The following is an 8,516-nucleotide window of genomic DNA, read 5'->3' as shown; positions in this document are numbered from 1 at the left end:
TAGGGATCATTTTGAGTGACTTCTCAAATCCTCTTCTATTTCATTAAAAAAATTCTGACATGCAGACTGAAACATGCACTTTGAATACCAGCAGCAGACGTCCCTGGTGAGCAGTAGCTTTACTACAGTGATCTAATGTGCAACTAGAGTGCTAACATTCAGAATTTATGGCAAATGTGTGACACATCTGAATGCCTTCTTGATGGAACCAAAGTAAACAAGCATTGAAAATGCAATAGATCTCGCCCTCGTTTAAGTTAAAGCCATTCTGTTTGTAATGAGGTGGCTTTTTAGCTTTGCTTTTATTAGTGTTTTTTCAACTTTCATGTAAATAACATGCATCTGTATGCATATAAGTATATGTATGCATGCATTTATGTTTGTATTTATATAGATATACAGATGATATATGTTTATATATGTATGTATATATATATATTCACTGAAAAAACCATAGGGTATAGACCATATATAGTTAGGAATTAGCATTTACAAAACCTTGAAAATTCGCTGAAAAAACCATAGGTTATAGACCATATATAGTTAGGAATTAGCATTTACAAAACCTTGAAAATTCACTGAAAAAACCATAGGTTATAGACCATATATAGTTAGGAATTCGCATTTACAAAACCTTATTTTACTCACACAAAACCATTGAAATTCCATATATAGTTAGTTGCACTAACTATATATCGCGCACCCGCAATCCACTGCTGATGATGTCACATATTACATCATTCATGACATGGTCAGTGACATCACTGATGACATCACTGATGACATCTCAAATGACATCACTGATGACATCTCAAATGACATCACTGATGACATCACTGATGACATCTCATTTGACATTACTGATCACATCACTGATGATATCATTCATGTGATAATACGATGAACCTCTTCAGACTCTAATATAACCTTAGATACAATCAGTGTAAACAGACACTCACAGACTGTCACTCATCCATGGAGTTACTCACACACCTAGTCAGTCATGCAAAGAATCAATCACACCTCCATTTCCTCAACTATACAGTTATACAAACTTTACTTATTCAAACATATACTAACACATATTTACTCTCTTATACAATCCCTGATACAAGTTCACAATGATCCATACAGCCACTCACACATTCACTGGCTCTTATGCACAGTTATTTATATATGTCAACTCTCACATGTACTGTGTTTTACATATGTACTTCATTTGACATGTAGCACTGAGATATCCATTCACTCACCAATACACTCATGCACACAGTCAACCGCCCATACAGCTGTTTCCACATGCACTTTTGAAACCATACATTTAGTGAATCAACTGCTCACACATCTATGCACAGAGTCATACACCTCCCAGCCACCCACACACACACACTCAGTCTCCCATACAAATACTTGGGCAACCAATCAATAACCCATATAGTTACTCATATAGCTACTTATCAACACATGCAACAGTTTACAGAACAACATACATAATGATGCACAAATTAAGACAGTTTAGTCACTAACCCATGCACTCAGTGAGACACATTTAATCACTCACTCATACAGTCAGTCATGCACCTACTAAATCCTTCATCCAGACACTTATACATCCACTCATTCTTCAATATGTAAGACATATTTTAACTTTACAGAAACATACAGTCACTGTATGTTGTCAACAGTGATGTCATCAGTGATGTCATTTGAGATGTCATCAGTGATGTCATCAGTGATGTCACTGACCATGTCATGAATGATGTAATATGTGACATCATCAGCAGTGGATTGCGGGTGCGCGATATATAGTTAGTGCAACTAACTATATATGGAATTTCAATGGTTTTGTGTGAGTAAAATAAGGTTTTGTAAATGCGAATTCCTAACTATATATGGTCTATAACCTATGGTTTTTTCAGTGAATATATATATATATATATATATATATATATATATATATATATATATATAGTTAATATAAATATTAAGGCAAGACATTATCTGAGCTTATCATAAAAATAATATTCTTTTACTTTTAATAAAGTTACATTACTTTTAAATGTAATTTCGCGGAGTCGCACTGGGGGCGAGCTGCGTGCGCACACCCTACACGGACCCCATGTGACCAGAAAAAAGAGATTTGATTGGTTCATAACACTTCCTATTCTAACTATTGAAGAACCCCTCCCATTTTAATCACTCCTCTTAGACCTTCCTTGAGAGAGGACCTGTCCTGAGAAGAACATCAAATTATTTTCATTGGAGACTTCAATTTGGTTCTTGGAGACAATAATGGCTACACCAGTTGTAGAATCTTCTGAGTCTGATCATTCTGGGGCTGAAGAATTTCTTTCAGATCCTCCCCTTCCTGAAAGATATACATCTATTGTTTTGAAATGTTTTACTTACCCAGAGGGGCAAAAGAAAGTAAATGCCACCAAGGTAACGAGTAAGATTTGCCAGGCAGTGCTCTCCAGAGGAGATCCAAACAAGAAATACTCCTGTGGCACTGCTATCATGCGGAAACACCTGCAATCGCTGCATCCTGTCAACTATGCACACGAGGAATGCAGAAGACTGCGCCAAAATGCTCCTCCACTACCGGCAGTACCTAGTACCACTGGGTGCATCACCATCAACATCGGCACCAGATATGCGTCCCCAATTTAGGAAAGTGAAAATGCATTGCGTTAAATGCAACCTTTAATTTGTTATGGGAAGCAATCAGTGGGCCTTGTTTGTCGTGCCATCGATAACCATCAATGCTAGTTTTTTGGGTTTTTTTCCCTGAAAGTTTTTGGTTTTGTTCGTCCTGTATATAAAACTAGAAAAAGAAAAAAAAGTTATTTTCAGAACTAACTACTCTGGTTAAAAAATGAGCTAAATTTGTATGATAGTGTGTGAAAGTTTACATGAATGTATGTCTAGTGGATAATTTACTGAAATAATGCTTTTATGGTGTCTGGTGAATGTATAAAGCAGAAATATAAGGAAGTGCTGCAGCACAACACTTTAAAGGCTTTAGCTGCAGTGTGTTGTGGTACCTATTCTCTGCCATTGATGTCATTGCCCCAGTGCAGCCTCTTTCCTCTGCCAGATGTAAGCCCTCAGCTCCTTGGTTCTCCCAGGCCCTATGTGAAGAGAGGAGTAGTTGTAAAAAGCTCGAGCGCTGCTTGCGACTTACCTATGATCCATAGAGCTGCAATAAAAAAAATCATAAACTCAAGCGCATTACCATGAGAGAATACTTAATTAGTAAAATTAATGCTGCTGATAATTCTTCTAAAACCCTATTTAAAATTGTGTAGGACTTTGCTAAACCGTCGGCCCTAGTTTTCTCGATCAGTCCCAGTCAAGATCTTTGTGAAGGCCTCTCTCTCATGAGAACATCATTAATATCTCCACATCATTTAAGCAGACCTATGTTAGCCCTGTCCAGGACATTAAGGTCCCCCAAGAGAAGGCGTTTGTTGCTTTTAAAGAAATCTCCATGGAAACTGCCCTATTGAAAAGGCAGCTGTGCAAGTTTGGGTCCCCATTAGACCCGGTTCCCGCCCAGGTGCTCAGCACTCTTGCTCCTGTCATTGCAACCCCATTAATTTAAATCTGGAACTCCTCCTTATCCCCAGGTCAGAGAACTTCTCCACGACTCTCAATCCGGAATTATATCCGGTTACAGTACGGAGACCGCACTGTTGGAGGTAACTGAGACCATCGGCAAATGCGTGGATAGTAGCGACGAGGCCATGCTGGTGCTCCTCCACCTGTCTGCGGCATTCAATACCGTCTCTCATACCATTCTGCTCGACAGACTGTACAGACTTGGGATACAGGACATCCCCCTAGCCTGGATAAGATAGTTTTTGAGTGGTAGAACTCAGCAGGTCTGTTGTCCGCTTTTGTTTCAACTGAAAAAAAACTCTCAGTTGCGGAGTTCCTCCGGGGTCTGCTTTAAGCCCCCTCTTTTTTAACGTCTACCTCTCACCTCTGGCTGAGGTAGTTGAAGCCTGGGAGGTCAGAGTCATCTCTTATACTGTTGACTCTCAGCTTGTGTTTTCATTTAGAGATCACTCTGACAGCAGCCTGGCTAATTTTAGACGCTGCCTCTCCAACATTGTATCTTCGGATAACCCTCAACACCCTCAAGCTTAATACCTTTTTTTTTTGTCCTCATCTCACCATGGAGAATCTGCAAATATAAGCTAGAAACCAACCTTCTATCTTGGGCACCAGGGGTTTATGCTATTGCATTAGCTATAGGCCGACCAGGCAAGCTTTTTTTTTGTACAAAGCCTGGTGTAATCATTGGACTTAGATCTTAAATCAGCCTCATTTCTTGACCCCAATCTAAAAGCTGTGTCCAAATACAAGACTCGTCCCTGACCAAGTGACCCGAGTCCAGCTGGGCCAAAGCCAAAGCAACCCGCAACCAGATCTCATAAAGCGGGGGGTGAATCCTACCATAGCCTGCAGATCTCTCTTCGGGTGATTAAAATAAAAATACATTAATAGACCTTTCTGTCCAACAGCCAATACGGGCAGAGGGTTGTTGTCTACACCAAATATGACCATTGAAAGATCCAGCTTAAAATTTACTCTAAAGATGGCACCAAGTGCACACTTTACGTTCTGCCAAAACCACTTTAAGACCCCACACTCATAGAATATGTGCAGATCATCAGCCTGGATGGAGTCACATCTAGGGCACTTTGAAGAGGCGAGGGGTGCAAATTAAACAATTTTCTTAGGGGTATAGTATAACCTATTAATTACATAAAAATGGTTCTTCTTTAAGGATACAGGTTTAACTACTTTATATAGCATCTGCAGAGAGGGTTCAAACAATTCTGGGGCCACAGTTTCCAGGACCGATGTGTTCCAGACTGAATACTGTAAAGGGCCCGCTGTTTCATTCACTTCCAACATCTTCCTGTACCAGAAACCAACCTCCTTTTTTATAAGGTGAGTGTTCTGGCATTGATGCTCGATTTCCCAATTTCCACCAATGTGCGATTTTTCAGCAGAATACTAGGAGGTTAGTTGCAGATATTAATATCTTGAAAGGGAATCCCCAACTTTTAACCTTAAAAAACCTCCCAAGGGTGCATCCCATCGGTGGATACTAGGTCAGACCAAAACCTAAGACCAGCTTTCTTAATGGGGAGTGCTAGGCTATCCCTTAAAGAACCGGGTAGCCCCGGTGAGTCCCAGATTGGGGCAAAATCAGAATAATAGCCTATCCCCCATATTTTCCTAAGCCTGTACCACAAGTTCAATGAAGCTCTCAAAACCTTCAAACTGACCTTTTAAAAAAAATGGGTGCACCAAACTTATACAAAACAAACTCTCCGCCACCTTCAAAAGCCACCACCTCGGTTAAAATCTTTCCCCAGTTGGATCCCCCCGCCATAGAAAGTAGAGCCCGAATATTTTTAAACTGGAAAGCATATGAATACCAGAGTATATCCGGAAATGCCAGCCCCCCTTTCTGGAGCTTAGGTTAAAATTTTTCCCGAGGGGAGTCGACCTTGCAACAGCAAGATCAATGCTACCAATCAACTGTAGGGTCTGCTCCTTGATGTACCTGCCCAGGATAAATCCCTTTTGGTCTGTATTTACCAACTGCGGGACTAACTTGACCAATCTACCTGCTAGGATTGACATAAAGACCTTATAGTCCGGGTTGAGCAGGGAGATTGGCCCATAGGAGTCAGCCCTGCATGGGTCTTTTCCTGGCTTTAAAATAAGGACTATTATGGCTTCCTTCCAGGATTTCAGTGCTCCCCCCTCCGCGCTGTATACAAAATTAAATAGTTTACATAGCCTTGGAATCAGCTCTACCTGTAAGATTTTATAGACTTCGCCTGGTAAGGCGTCCGTCCCAGCAGCTTTATTGTTCTTAATCTTATTAATATGGGCCAAAACCTCGCTCTCCGTGATTCGAGAGTCCAGGGCGGCTTGGCTACTCGCAGTGAGACCTGATAACATTTTTAGTCTCAACCAATCCCTAATGCTCTCCGGCCCGGGGGAAGCCTCTTCCCTGTAGAGATCTGAGAATAGGGAAAGAAGACAGTTCTCCATGTCTTCATGTTTACATGAAGTTCCTCCATTCTCGTCGACGATTAACTTGTTGATATTGTTTTTAACATGATCAGTCCGGGCCTTCCAGGCCAGGAGGTCTCCCGCTTTTTGCCCGTACTCGAAATGCTGCATGTTATGGGCTGAATACTGTGCTTTTATTTTTTGTTCGAGTTTCCCCCTATAACCCTGATTGAGACGCTCAAGATCAACATTAATACAGGACAATTCATCCATAGATGTCTGTGCGGTATTAAGCCTCATCTTCTCCATATTCCCTATCTCCTTCTCTAGCTTCTGAAGCTCCAGGGACTCTTCCCTATTTTTTGCACAGATCAAACTGTGTAACTGCCCCGAAGGTTTGCTTTAAAACCATCCCAAACAACATCTAGGGAAGTTGAGCCGATGTTATTTACAAAAAAGTCTGCAGTAGATGTTTTAATCATGCTAATTAGGTCAGGATGAGAGAGTCATGCCCTCTTCAATGTCCATCTAGGCCTGGAACTTTGTCTAGCTCTCGAATTGTAGAAGGAGAAGGGAGCATGGTCGGAGAAAATACTTGGTAAAATAGTAATGTACCCGACTCTCTCAAACCCGGATCTATCTGTTAGGATATAGTCAATTCTTGATGAATGACCATAGTTTTTACTAAAAAAAGTAAAGCCTGCATTACCTCCCTTCTTAGCCCTCCAAACGTCTGCGAGCCCGATATCGTGCATCATATTGATCAAGGGTCGGCAGATACGTTGGTCTTCGACGTAGTGGCTGAGGTTAGACCTATCCTGTGCGGGATTAAGAAGGACATTAAAGTCTCCTCCTATGATTAATGGGGTAGTCCTTCCCGTTAACTTTACCGGTATATCATGGATGTATGATGGGTCGTCAACATTTGGACCGTAAAATGAAACAATAGATAATTCTTCCACGGCTATTTCAATCTGGGCTATAATCCATCTCCCGAATGGTCCAAATCCACAGATTTAATGATACCATTTACCCCAAGCCTAATCAGAAATGCCACCACTCTATTATGGGCAACCTGTTCTGAGGAGTAAAAGAGCTCTATCCATCGATGTTTAGCAAAGACTTTTTTACATTCAGGTTTACTCAAGTGAGACTCCTGAAGAAGGCAAATCTGTGCAGCCGATTGTTCAAAATATTTGAAAACTAATCTTTGCCTGCATGGACACCTGAGTCCATTAACATTCCAGGATATAAATTTAATTAGGTTGCTCATAATTTCTATGAAAGGAATCGATTCCGGGGTTCAACATTCCATAATATATAGAAGGTATGATTTCTAAAAACAATCCGAAATTGAGGATATTTTTTATGATTTTCTCCCGCTGCTCCCACACCTGTGCTTTCCCTCCCACAGCAACCCCATAAGCCTCCCATCCTAGTGCAACCCCATTACGACCCTTGGAAAACCCCCCTGGTTCTCTGGGCATAGCCCTATGGGGGAGGTACCCCCTGAAGCGATCAAAAACATTAAAACATCCTCCCTACTCGCCCTCTCTGAGGAAACCTGCGAAAAAAATATCAAAATAAATAGTCTTCGTTTTACAAGAATAAGAAAGCGCTACATTAGGCGTTAAGAAGTGCTTCCCAAATCTCACCTCCCTAAACTATACCTCACTCTCACCTCTGATTTTATCAATTAAAGTATCCACTTCTGCAATGTGCCTCATGTTTTACATGTGGTTGTTCCACATGGCCTCTCTTGCAAACTGTCAGCTCCAGCCGATTGCACTTCTCCGCCTCCGCCTCTCCCTCGTAATCGCTGGTACTAACTCTGGAGAATGCCTGGAGCTGGAGGCTAGGAGTACGCCTCCTCCACTCATACGCGGCGCCCAGAGCTCGAGGCAGGAAAAGCCCTGGCAGTGGGGTATCAAACACCATTTGTGTCTCTCGCGCCCCTACTTTGCCACACGGACCGGGGGCCGCAGCTTGAGACCACGCAGGTGCCAAAAGTCAGCCCTCCCTCCAAGGAAAGCAAGCTGGCAGGACGCCGCCAGCTCTCCGCCCACACTCCAGAGAGACACGAGAGCTGCACGCCTCCCGAATGCCTCCCGAATGCCGCCCGAGCCTCCAGCAAAATACAGCCCAGGAGAGAGGACGCCTTCAGTTAATCTCAAAAACTCAAGGAGATTTTTTCTGTTGTTTTAGCAGCATTGAGTTAAAAAACAAGAAAACACATTCGCAGGAACTCATCGAGGGTCGAGAGTCGAGACTCCAAAGATGCACATCAGAGGGGAGCACGTCCGCGACCATTCAGCTCCTGGCCGCCATGTTTCCCGTGTTAATCCCCCTGTCCTAAAATCCCTCAAGCTTAATACTGACAAAACCAAGGTGCTGTTCTTCAATGAAAGTTCCCCACTCCCGCCTCTGTAGTGGCCGCCAGAGCTCAAACCGCCCCCGTCTCCTGTAAAATCTGC

This window comes from Lissotriton vulgaris, chromosome 6 (assembly GCF_964263255.1).
Source record: "Lissotriton vulgaris chromosome 6, aLisVul1.2, whole genome shotgun sequence".
In the NCBI taxonomy this organism is placed as follows: domain Eukaryota; kingdom Metazoa; phylum Chordata; class Amphibia; order Caudata; family Salamandridae; genus Lissotriton; species Lissotriton vulgaris.
Note: the sequence above shows the minus strand (reverse complement) of the source record.